This window comes from Rhinopithecus roxellana, chromosome 17 (genome assembly GCF_007565055.1).
Source record: "Rhinopithecus roxellana isolate Shanxi Qingling chromosome 17, ASM756505v1, whole genome shotgun sequence".
Lineage (NCBI taxonomy): Eukaryota > Metazoa > Chordata > Mammalia > Primates > Cercopithecidae > Rhinopithecus > Rhinopithecus roxellana.
The window spans coordinates 32,280,920-32,294,141 of record NC_044565.1 but is presented as its reverse complement, the minus strand read 5'-3'; positions in this window follow the sequence as shown (position 1 = coordinate 32,294,141).

Sequence of the window (13,222 nt, the reverse complement as noted above, 5' to 3'; positions counted from 1 at the left end):
TGATAATTATTTCCTATTCTAATTCTCCCTGCATATTTATTTTTATGATTATTGAATGTTTATTATTTCTAAAAATAAGTTTTGTAAAATAATTCTTTGCTTTATTTTTTGGCTTTGAAATTCCATCACAAATGGAAAGATTTATGGATGATTCTTTATAGATTGGTGAAAATAAAATAGACCTATTCTCTTTGCCAGCCCCCTAAAGATCAAATGTACAATGTTAGTGTAAATTTTTAGGCAGTTATTTGCTAAGTACCAAAATACTGCTAAGCTATTCACCAAATTGGTATTCATATATATGCAAAGATTATAGGAGTATTTTCTTAAAATTGCCATGAGTATTTAAATTCAATGCCTTTGTGATTTTAAAATTCTATTTTTAAGCACAGCCTAACAACACTTCAAAAACCGTCATCATCACTATGACAGCAACAAAACAAAGTCCCACTTATTTTATTTACTATATATGCTTTTACAAACTTGATTTAAATAATGGTTCTTTCTAAAATTGGTCTTTAGATATCACTAAAAAGAATGTATAGAAAAAAAGGTGTATAGAAATTTAGTTGTCAAAAATATATATATGAGATCCATATTATCTATGTCATTCACACTTCCAGATATCTATAGAAGATGTAGGCAACATATCAGCCCCAAGTAAAGCATTGGGTTAATGATAATTCATCACATTTGTTTTACTTTTATAGATTTGGACCAATTTAGAGATACAATACATACTTTAATTTGATTTTTACTTTTCCTATCTATCTATCTATCTATCTATCTATCTATCTATCTATCTATCTATCTATCTATCTATTTACCTGCATACCTACCTATACATCTCCACACACATACATGATTGAAAGGGTAGTTCTTTCCAATGTTCTCATATTTCAGATAAAGGGATTCCACTAAAGCTGTGGTCCTTGTCATTAATTGCACATTGAAATAACCTGGAGAGCTTAAAAATCTGTTTCCTCCAGAGATTCTGATTTGTCTGGTCAGGTCTCCAGGCACCTCTATTATGCTTCCTAGATAGAGAATCACTGCACTAGAGCAACCCTTCAAGCTTCTTATGCTACTACTTCACTCTCTTTTAATGAAAAAAAAAAAAAAAAAAAAAAAAAAAAAGAACAAGAAGAAAAGAAAAGCCATAGAAGACTCTTTTCTTTAATTCCCTTTCTGGATATTACTGTCCTTGCTTAAATATGCCCAATAATGGTAAATGGTAAAGGTAGATTATAAAGTCCCATATAATAATACAAAACTAGAAAGGTGTTAAAGGGAAGTGGCTGATAGCTAACAACACATGCAGGGTCATTTCCACTTCCCTAAACAAAACCATTTTTTGACAGAAATGTAGACCATGACCAGACAGCCAAACAACATGGGATTGGGTAATTTTTGAGGTGCAGAAAGAGAGACAGAGAGAGAGAAATATTGTGAATGAGATATTAAGAGAGTAAAGGAAAAGCTTCTGTACCAGGAAATATATTTACACTGCAATAAATATGTAGTCTGCAGTACAGGAACCTGTGGCTCTTTTGTGAGGACTTTGGCCCTGAAGTAGTAATTCAAGCTGTAAGGGAGCCATGAAATACTAAATAACTTCAATTTTGTGCCTGTATTTTATGAGATCATCAAACACTCCAAGTAAATTACAACTTTAAAATCAATTTCTCTCTTCAGCCGATTATCTATTATCCTGTATGATTGAAGCTTGCATCTCTTAACTGGTGTATTATCCAAAGCAAAGTCAAACCCAAAGTTCTTATTTAATGACAGCACTTCAGCACTTTGAAGAAATAGAAAATAAAAATGCTAATCTATATACAGCACTTTGTTCTGTAGTGCTGGGCTTTTTATATTTATGTGGAGAAAGTAATTGGAAAAGAAAGAAAATAGTGATCTTGAAGTATAGGAAATGGCCTAGGTACAGAAATTGGGGACTTCCTCTGCCATGTACTAGCTACCCTATATGGACAAGTCAATTAACCTCCTTGAACTGATTTCTTCTCAGTTACAAAATGGGATAAGATATAATATCTATGGAAGTATTTAAATACAGATAGATAGAGACAAGTAATTACTATGTTACTATATTTTTTTCATTATGTGTATATAGAATGGACTAGCTTCAAGAACCAGGATCAGAAAGATAGTAAAACTTAAAAATATATGATATACATATGAAGGTATTTAATAAACTACAAGGTAGAATGCTATGAATATGAATGTTAGCTGTAGAAAGAATTAGAAGTGTCAAGACAATTGGAGGATTACAGTGAAGTAAGAATATTCTGTGGTTAGGATTTGATAGTCAGGAGCTATTCAAAGGGGCATTTAAAGTCTAGAAAGGGCGTGGTATAACTCGAGGGAGTGTTAACAGGTGCTAAGCACTGTAATTCATGTTTCCTGAGTGACAGACAGTGCCCTGGAGACAAAGGTAGATATTGCAAGTTTCAGGATAAATAATATTGGCTACGATAAAATGGACTTTTTGGAAAAAGGCTATTAAGAATGGACTCTTAGGAATCTGTGACATTTTTCTTTACAGGCCCTAGGGATTAAAGAAAAGAACACTATTCCATCAATTAGAATGACAGTAAATAAAAATTTTAAGAGACGTTTTGAAGAATCAACACTTTTGCTGCCCTGTGGAGAGGAGATAGGATTTGAAACTATTAATTGGAAATTAGATCCAAAAACTTGAATAAGATATGAAAACTAGAAATATCAATTCGTTTGTTTTTAGATTCAACATTTTTGGCAAATAATGCAAAGTAAAGCAAATGATAATCTAATATTAATATTGACTAATATGAATACATCATAAATACTATTTTAAATATTTTGCCAGGATTTTACCATCTCATTACCTTTTTCCCCTTATTTTCCTTGCTCTTTTCACAATATGAAAACCAAAGGCAATAATATTAAGACCATTAATATGATAGTTTATTTAGATGAAAATTCCAATCTTCTTCCATAAATGCCTAACTTTTGAAATAATTGATGATACGTGTTGACCTCATTTTCCTCTAGCTTATAGTATAACTTTCTTTGTTAATATTGGTTGGAAATGTATCCCTCAGTTGTTAACAAAACCTTTAAATTACCAAATTTTTCCTTGCTAGTTATTCTGTGTTTTGACAACTTGACATTCCCCTAAAACTTTTTAAAGGAAATTTCTCATGTTGTGAAAAATTTCTTTTTGTGTTTTTTAAAAGCTATTTTTCTTCTTCAGTGGTTGAAAGAAAAAGAGGAGTTGCCTATGGTTCTGTCATTAGTATTAATTAGAAAATATTGATGAGGGCATTATGTATTGTTCAAGGGAGATTATTTCTTTTTCTTTTTTTTTTTTTTTTTTTTTTCTTTTTTTTGAGATGGAGTCTCGCTCTGTCGCCTAGGCTGGAGTGCAGTGGCCAGATCTCAGCTCACTGCAAGCTCCGCCTCCTGGGTTTACGCCATTCTCCTGCCTCAGCCTCCCGAGTAGCTGGGACTACAGTCGCCCGCCACCACGCCCGGCTAGTTTTTTTGTATTTTTTTTTCTTTTAGTAGAGACGGGGTTTCACCATGTTAGCCACGATGGTCTCGATGTCCTGATCCTCGTGATCCACCAGTCTTGGCCTCCCAAAGTGCTGGAATTACAGGCTTGAGCCACCGTCCCCAGCCAAGGGAGATTATTTCAACATAATCTCAATGTTTAATTGAATTCTTCAGTGCTTGCAAGAATGTGATCATAAAGGTGGAATGAGTCAAGAACATTGTTTTCCAAAGTATCAAAGGTACAACTGGGGAGGAAAAAAATGACACTCATCCTAATGAGTACTCCAAAAAAAAAAGTACAATGAAAAAAAGTGAATGATAAATTTAGAAAGACTTTAACAGAATAGTTTTGCCTTGAGGGATAATCTAGGGGTGAAATTAAGCTGAGTTGTAGTAGCTGACTGAGAATAAAATCATGAGGGAAAAGAATTAATACTGAACCTGCCTATTGAAGAATTCCTAGGTAAGGCACTAACCGATTGCTTCATTACTGAGGTACAAGTCAGTATAGACAACAGATCACACAGCTGCTTACCTTGGTTACTACCTCTACCCTTCTGCATAGTGGATGATAAGTAACCTTGAACTACAAATGAACAAGCACATAGGGTCCTACAGACTTGTATAACCTGTGTGTGCTAAGATTTGGAGTAATTCACTGTAGAAGCCCACAGTTTAGATTGTTCTTCCTACATTACCCAGTTGCATTGGAACTGGTCAGAAGACATGAAGAATTAAATTAGGAGTCTCCTCCAACCTCTTATTTTCTTTCTCAAACCTCTCATCTTTAGGGCTTAATTTCTTCAAGGTCTTAAACTTACATTCATTGTAAGTATCTCCAAAATATCTGTTTACAGCCCTGAGCTCTCTCTCCAGGTCTAGCGCGGTCTTTAACTTCTTGTCCTTAAACTGTATGTTTCATTGACTCATTAGGCTTATTATGTACTAAACAAAAAAGTGCCACATTTTCCACGGAACGAACTCACTTCTAACCTTACTTCCCTGTATTTATTTATAATCCCAACTCAACTTCTAGTTGTAGAGATTGGTCTTGGTCAACTGTGCCTCCTCATATTCTACTTTCACCCCAGAGCAAAGAAATTCAGTTGCTTCTTCACTAATCTTCCTAGAATACTTCTTTCTATATTATAGCTACTATTCTTGTAAAAGATATCATTCTCTTTGCAATAACAACTTCAATAGTCTTCAAACTGGCCTTCCTGCCTCTTTTTTTTTTTTTTTTTTTTTTTTTTTTTTTTTTTTTTTCTACTGAGGTCTATGGCTAGTTTTCTTAAAGAACAGGCCTAATTATGCCACTGCCATGCTCAACTAACATCTGTAATTCATTGTTGTATGCCAAATTAATTATATATTTATTAAACTGGCACTTAAACACCTCCATAGATTCTCAATCTATTTTTGCCAGTATTGCTACTCTGTCACTCATTTCCAAATGAACCTTATGATCCAATCAAATTTAACTGTGACTGTTTCTCAGAAAAGTTCATGCTTTGTTGCTTCCAGGTTTTTGCTCAATTTGTTTCACTGTTCTTATGTCTTTTCCACCAGTAGATGTAATAATGACAATTACTATCATAGCAATATTAATAATAGCTAACTTTGATTGAACTGTATACCTGGGACAGTGTTACGTGCTTTATAAATATTTTCTCATTTAAACTTAAGAGCATCACTGTGCTGACATGCTATTTTTGCTATCATATATACTGTATTTGAAGCCTTACCCAGGTTATATTGCTTGTTCAGATGGAATAATAATTCAATCTAAGAATGCAGAGTTCAGAACACCTATATTTTATTCTCTCAATACAAATGTAAAGAGATGGCAGAATTCAACTTGTCTTTCGTTTCAAATGTCTCCTATACAGTATTGATTTCATGGTGCATTTTTTTTTTTTTCAGGCTGTTAATTGTTCCTCTTTAGAATCATCAAACCCCACAAAGCATTTTTATTGTTCCTCTTATACAAATACACTTTGTATTGTAAAAATGTGTTCATTTGCCTAAGTGCCAAGATAAATAATAGCAGCTTGAGCAAAAGAGTGTTTCTGATTCACCTTCATGTCCCCTGAAGCACATAACCAAAAGAGTGTGTGTGTGTGTATATACATATATATGTATATATATTTGGAGAGAGAGAGAGAGAGTAGGTACTCAGTAAATAATGGCTGAATTAAAAATTTCAAATGATTCCCTAGTGGCAAAACTGTACTAAGTACATAATATTTTCTCAATATTTTTATAACCAAGATCTGCTAATTTATGATTTAACCTTTTTTTGTGATTTGTCAAGAGAGACCCACAGATAGTTTAAGGACATGATTTCATATGTCCCTGAACATTGTGGAAAGACTCATGCAGAATAAGAATTTGTACCAATTTTTTTCCATTTGAAATCCTGATATTTTTGGAGAAAAACAATGAATTCTTCATAAAAGAACCATAGGAAAAAACTCAACACTGGAAGCAATAATTATGAATATAAAGGGGGATTCAAAACAGCAGGAAGCTAGATTGAACTGTAGTTATTTAATGCTGAGTACTCTTACCCAGATGCACTAGCCTAAAAAATGCTAGGGAATAGGGTTTAAAGCGTTTTATGCTGTAATGTTCAATATGCTATGCTATCTAGTAACTCCTACTAAAGAATTTGGCTGGAAGACCAAAGGTATGATATAACAAAGAGATACAGATGAACTGGAAATACAATGCTAGGGTTGACTTTGCTGCGGAGAGCTGATATTGAAAAACAAAAACCACTCCTAGCATTCAATATTCCAGGGAGTTTGCAGTGTAAGTTATAGGACTCATACCATGAAGCCACTAAGGACCTGGACTCTTGAAACAGAAATTTAACACAATTACTTTCCTAGAACATTATGAAATATCCTATAAGAAACGGGACAAATTCACACAGGTTATTTTTGCACAGGAGTTCTTTGAAAAGGTAGGTATTTCTGTATGTCTGTGAGTACCCCTGTAATGGAATATATTCCTAAACAGAAATTCACATTATCCCTCTTTTCTTTTCATCTTCAGCAAAAAAACACAAAATAATAAGTTAATGGCAATAGAAAACTCATACTGTAAAATCAGTGATTATTTCCAAACGAACACAGTGATGTTAAAGTTCAGAAAACAGTGTTTGGAAAACTGAGCTACAGGGACAAAGGCCATACATTTAAATATAGGTATTTGCTATAGTCCAGATACAACTGTCTCCACCAAAACTCATGTTGAAATGTAATTCCCAGTGTGAAGGTGTTGAGAGGTGGGGCCTAATGGGTGGTGTTGGGTCATGTGGATGAATCCCTCATGAATGGCTTGGTGCCTTTCTTGTGGTAGTGTGTCCTCAATCTGGTAAGACTAGATTAGTTCTCACTAGAATGGGTTAGTTTCCTCCAAAATGGGTTGTGATAAAACCAGGGCTCCCCTCAGGTTTTCTCTCTTTTCACCTGTTTACTTCTGCTTTGACTTTCTCGACCATGTTTTAACCTAGCATGTGGTCCTCGGCAGAAGCTAACCAGACACCAGTCCCTTGCTGCTTATACTTTCTAGACTGAAGAATTGTGAGCTAAATAAACCTCTTTTCTTGTAAATTATCTAGTCTCCAGTTTTCTGTTACAGCAACACGAAACTAAGACAATATTCCCAAGCTTTTAGGAACAACTGACATCTTTACAAGGCTAAATTATCCTATCAAAAAATAAGAAATGTCTTAAACATTGTTATGCCTTCTTATAGCACTCAGAGTTTTAATATTTTCTTCACATAGGACATTTATTGCATGTTAACTATACTTCTGAATATTTTGTATTCTTTGGTACAATTTTTATTTCTTTTATTTTATAAATGACTATAGAAGAACTATGAGAAACTACTTTTTTGTATTTCTAAATTTCAATCAGATCTTGTAATAATTGTCTACTTTCTTATGGTTTTTCTAAGTGTTAGGAGTTTTGCAGAGACTGTTATTATAAAATAGAAATACTTTTGTTTTCTTGTGTGAATTATTTTATTTTTAATTAATTTTTCATATTTAAAATAGAATTATAAAATAGTGTGAAAAAAACAATAATAATTGTTCCTCTAATTTATTGAGGTTAATTCTGGAGTCTGTTCAAAATGTTATTTAAAATTTCTAAATATGAAATTACACTACATTTTTGTACTATTTAAAAATTTAAAATCATGTTTGGTAAAAATATATGAAAGAAATTTTTTAGTTTTCTATGATGACACACAGTTAAAATAGTACAGGTATTTTCTATAACTTGGTAATTTTTAATTTCCAGCTAGTAAAAACTACATTTTCTTGGCATTTTAATACAGATTTATTGAAGTGTAAGTTGATGTAAAATAAATAGCAGTGTTTATCCATTAGCTTGTGGATTGACATTGGCTTGTTTTCACATTTTGCCTATTGTACATGTTAATGGTTGATAAATTTTGGCAGCACACACATATATGTAGATTATACATATATGTCTGTATATATGTATAAGCATATATGTGTGTGTATACAGAGAAAAATTTCTCTGTGTATATATGCATATAAGAAAATAATCACAGTAAAGGTAATGAATATGCCCATCACCCTTCAAAATATCGTTGTGTGTTTGTGTAAACCCTCTATCCTACCACCAGTTCTCAGAAGACAATTGTTCTCCTTTCTGTCACTATAGATTTGTTTGCTTTTTCTAGACTTTCATAGAAATAAATTATTTTTCAACATGTACTCTATCTTCTTTCATGTAGTATAATTATGTTGAGATTCATTCTTCTTATCTGTCACTACCTCATTTCTTTATATTGCAGAGTATCATCCCATTATATGGATATACCATGATTTGTTTATCGCATAGCTTGTGACTGAATATTTGAAATGTTTTCAGGTTGTAGGTATTATTATTGTTATTAATAGTATTATTTTTGAGACAGAGTCTCACTCTGACACCATGCTGGATTGCAGTGGCATGATCACAGCTCACTGAAGCCTCAACTTTCCAGGCTAAGGTGATTATCCCACGTCAGCCTCCCCAGGCGATGGGAATACAGGCACATGCCACCACACCCAGCTATTACAGTTTTTGTATTTTTTGTAGAGACAGGGTTTTGCCAGGTTGCTCAAGCTGGTCTCAAACTCCTAGGCTGAAGTAAGTGATCTGCTCGCTTCCACCTTCTTAAAGTGCTGGGATTATAGGGATGAGCGACTGTGCTTGGCCAGGTTTCAGGTATTAAAAATAAAACTGCTATGAACATTTACTTACAAATATTTTGTATAAACATATGCTTCTAATTTTCTTGGATGCAGAATATCTGGATCATATGGTAGGTATAATTTTAAGTGTTTAAGAAGCTGCTAAACTATTCTTCAAAGTGGTTCACCATATGGAATACAGTCACACTAATTGTTGTAATGCCTGTGCCTGCCCATTCTAACATCTGTGTCAGTTCTGGGTGGTTTTCAATTAATTCATATCTTTTCATTATAGATCATATTTTCCTGTTTCATCCCATACCTCGTACTGTTTTATTAGACATCAGACATTGTAAACTTTATCTAATTGAGTGCTAAATATTTTTGTATTTGTAAATAATCTTAAGCCTTGTTTTGGGAAGTAGTTTGATTCTTTTAAATCTAAGACAATATTTAAATTTTAGTTTTATGTTCATTAGTCTTTGAGAACTTCTTCCTAGAAGATTGTTTAGTTCATCAAGGATTTTCTTATTTCATTGATTTGAGTCTACATGTAGTTGTCTTATAAACTTTTCATAATTCACAAAAGATATGATAATGTCTTCTTTATTATTCTAACATTTTGTGTATGCATGTTGCAAATTTACCTGAACTATTTTGTTCATGTGCAAATTTCTCATTTGGTTTCTGTAGGTTCCAAAAGTTAGAAAAAGGGGACAAATGAGTGTTTGAGACTAAATTGTTCCATAGAGACATATAGCAGTAATCCAGGATTCAACTAAATTTACAGTTATCTAGATATCAGAAACCTAGAGTGTTCCAGTATAGTTGCAGGACTCAAAACCAAGCTCAGTTTCAATTTCAAAGTGCAGATTATAGTGTTCATTACTTATGCACAATTTATTTAATAGTAGACTGTATCTATATTTCTAGCAACTCCATATATTTGGTTTATCACAATTTTATCAATTTGAAAAAATAATTGTAGCATTCATGTAGCTAATTTTTTAAAAGTCCTATAATGGTGACTTAGAGCTAAAGGAAATTGAAGTATTTATGATAACTACTTCTGAATTATAATCCTTGATTACATCATAATTAACCCACTTCTTGAACTAAACATATCTCAATTATAGTATCTAAACAGCTTTAGTTTATAGTTTAAAACCAACACACATACACACACACACACATTCTCTCTGTCTCTGTGTGTGTTTATGTGTTAAGTATATACATATAAATATATATTTCCAAAATATATTGCAGCATGTTATATTACAGACTCACATTTTACAGATATTTCTTCCGCTTTTAAATATGCTTACTAGATGTTTAATAGTTATTTTTTAAATAACTATTTTTAAATTAATTTTACTAATCTTTTCAAAGAACCAATTTTGGGGTTAATTTTTAAATTTTTTCTGTTTTCATTGATTTTAGGTTCTGAAAATTTTATTTTTTGTCTTTGTGAATTCATTTCTCCTAGTAGTTTTCTTAGCCTTCTTGCATTGAATGCTAATTTTACTATTTTTATTCTTTTGTCCCTGAAAATAAAAGTATTTCAGGCTTTGTATTTTCTTCCAAGCACTTCTGCACTTCTTTGCTTATCTCACAGAAGTTTAAATATGTACTGTCTAATGCCACTCTGTTTTTTCAAACAACATTTGGAAAATACAAAGCTGACATGTTATCAATTTTGTTGTTATATTATTTATTTTTATAAAAGTGGTTACTTTTCTCAGTCTCAAATCTTTTCTTTAAGCTGCGAAATTAGTTTATAGACTTTATGCTATTTTTCTGAATGCTTTTCTCATTAGCTGACATCAATGACACCCAGACGTTTTTTACTCTATTAAAAATTTCATGTCTCCTTGGTACCAGTAACCGTCCACTTGCAATCTGTTAGAAGGTCCGTTTAAAGCTTAAGCTGCACCTCTGGCTAATGTAAATTTATGTTACTACTTGAGCAGTGAATCAGCTTAATTGGGAGGGGTGTCAGAACTGTTGGCAGTCCAAGAGAAATTGATCTCTGTATTTTTCTTATTTTGTGTTTGATGAAGCTGGTGCTTTTTCTTTCATAGCTTTCCTCTTAAGCTACCCATTCTGCCAGCTCGTTGCTGCATTTATCCCTCTGTTTCCTATGACTTGCTGTAACAGGAGTGACCTCCAAATCCTGTCTTCCTACTTGTGTTTTCCACTGTGCTGTGTGGAATTGTAATTGATTACACCGTCAGGGACTGTGTTTGTGGCCTGCTGTTCGGTGACCCATGGGTGAAGCTTGTCTCCTACCCTGACCTACAAATCTGGAGGTGTTTGAGGGTTTTTGCAACCCGTTATCCCGCTGTTATCCAAGTATGCTGCTGTTTCTCAGTAAAGAAAGTTGTATGAATGTCCGTAGCACAGTCTATAAACTCATCTATGTTTACCACCACTGCTTTTTCCTTGAATTTTCTCAGAACTGCTACTTCCTCTAGTTTTCACTCTCCAATGAGGTATATTCTTATGATTATGTCATGTAAATGAAAATCTTTTATTTTGGGATATGGAGCACATATAATAATAGGTACGCATGCACACCTTATCCACCTCCTGAAACACAAAATGTGCTCCGGGTGTAAAGTAGTTATCTATGTCATGATTATTAAATAATGCCAGCATTTGTAGAAACTAAAAAATGTAAAAGATTGAAAAACACAAATAAAAACTTTCCTGACTTTTTTATTCCTATTATTTCCCCAAAACTATTACTGAAAAATGTGCCTACGTTTGGGTATTAGATATAAAACATTCTAGATTAATGTATTCATATAAAGAGAGGTCTATAGTCAGAAATGTATTCCACTTATCAATGATATAGAATCATGATATTCCCATGTCACACATACAAATCGTTTTAACTTTTTTAAAAGGCTGCAAACATTTTACCTCAGTGATATTTCTGTGTCAACAGTGAGGAGTCTATGTCAATATACTGCTGAATATTTTATTATATTGTGTATTACAAAAATTAAATTTATTTATGGCTATTTACGTAGTTCTCATTTATTTGTTTTAGTTTTGCTAGTACAGACAATGCTAAAAAATAATATCTTTGGATCTTTTATTTTTGTGTGTCCATCTGAGCATGGTTGAAATGTAAGTCGATAGAAATTACAGATTTAAGTCAATGAATAATTAATTTTGTAATTTTGTTAGTTCTGAAAAATTGACCTCAGAGTATCACATAAACAAAGATTTCCTGTATTACTTTTCCACTGTTGCCATAAAAATTATGACAAACCAATCTTTCACTTAGCACAAGACGTCTAGAATGTTCCAGTATAGTTGCTGGATCTCAAAATCAAGCCTTGGTTTTATTTTCAAAGTACAGACTACTAGGTTTACTGGAATCATCTATGCAGTTTATTTAAGAGTAGAATGTGTCTAAATACATCATGCCTAAAATATGTAAAAAGATCATTTCTACCCAGAGATTATTTGGTTATTTTAAAATAATTAATCTAGTGCTTTTATTCTGCATTTTTACATAAATATCCTTAATACATCTCAACATTATCTTTAGTATAAGAATTTAACTAGGCAACCAGAATATTTGTAGTCTCATAGCTATTGAAATATATTATTTTCATAATAACTTAAGTTCCATATTTATCATATACTAAATATTCACATATATTTGGATTCATATTTAAATAGGATGCATACCTTCAGTAATTTATCTGTCTATTCTTATACCACAATCAAGCTAATTTAGTTACTGTAAATTTATAATTTTTTTCTTACCTAGTAAGGAGCTTATACATGATATATCTTTTAAAACTGTTATTCTTAGTATTTCTTCCAGATTAATTTTACCACCATTTATTAAGCTTCAAAATTTCTGTTAGATAAAAGCCACTTTTAACTGGTTGGTTCATTTAGAAAATAATGTGACTTTAAAATGGTTGGTCAGGCTGGGTGCACAGGCTCATGTCTGTAATCCAAACATGTTGACAGGCCAAGGCAGGAAGATGACTTCAGTTCAGGAGTTTAGGACTGTAGTGAGCTATGATCACACCACCGCTCTCCAGCCTAAACAACAGAGTGAGATCTGTCTCAAAAAAAAAAAAAAAAAAAAAAAAAAAAAAAAAAAAAAGATAAATAAGATAAATAATAAAACATATATATCATTTTTTTTTCTTTTTTTGAGACAGAGTCTTGCTCTGTTGCCCAGGCTGGAGTGCAGTGACGTGACATGATCTCGACTCACTGCAACCTCTGCCTCCTGGGTTCAAGCGATTCTCCTGCCTCAGCCTCCTGAATAGCTAGGATTACAGGTGCCCACTACCATGCCCGGCTAATTTTTTTGTATTTTTAGTAAAGACTGGGTTTCATCATATTGGCCAGGCTGGTCTCAAACTCCTGACTGCGTGATCTACCTGCCTCAGCCTCCCATAGTGTTGGGAT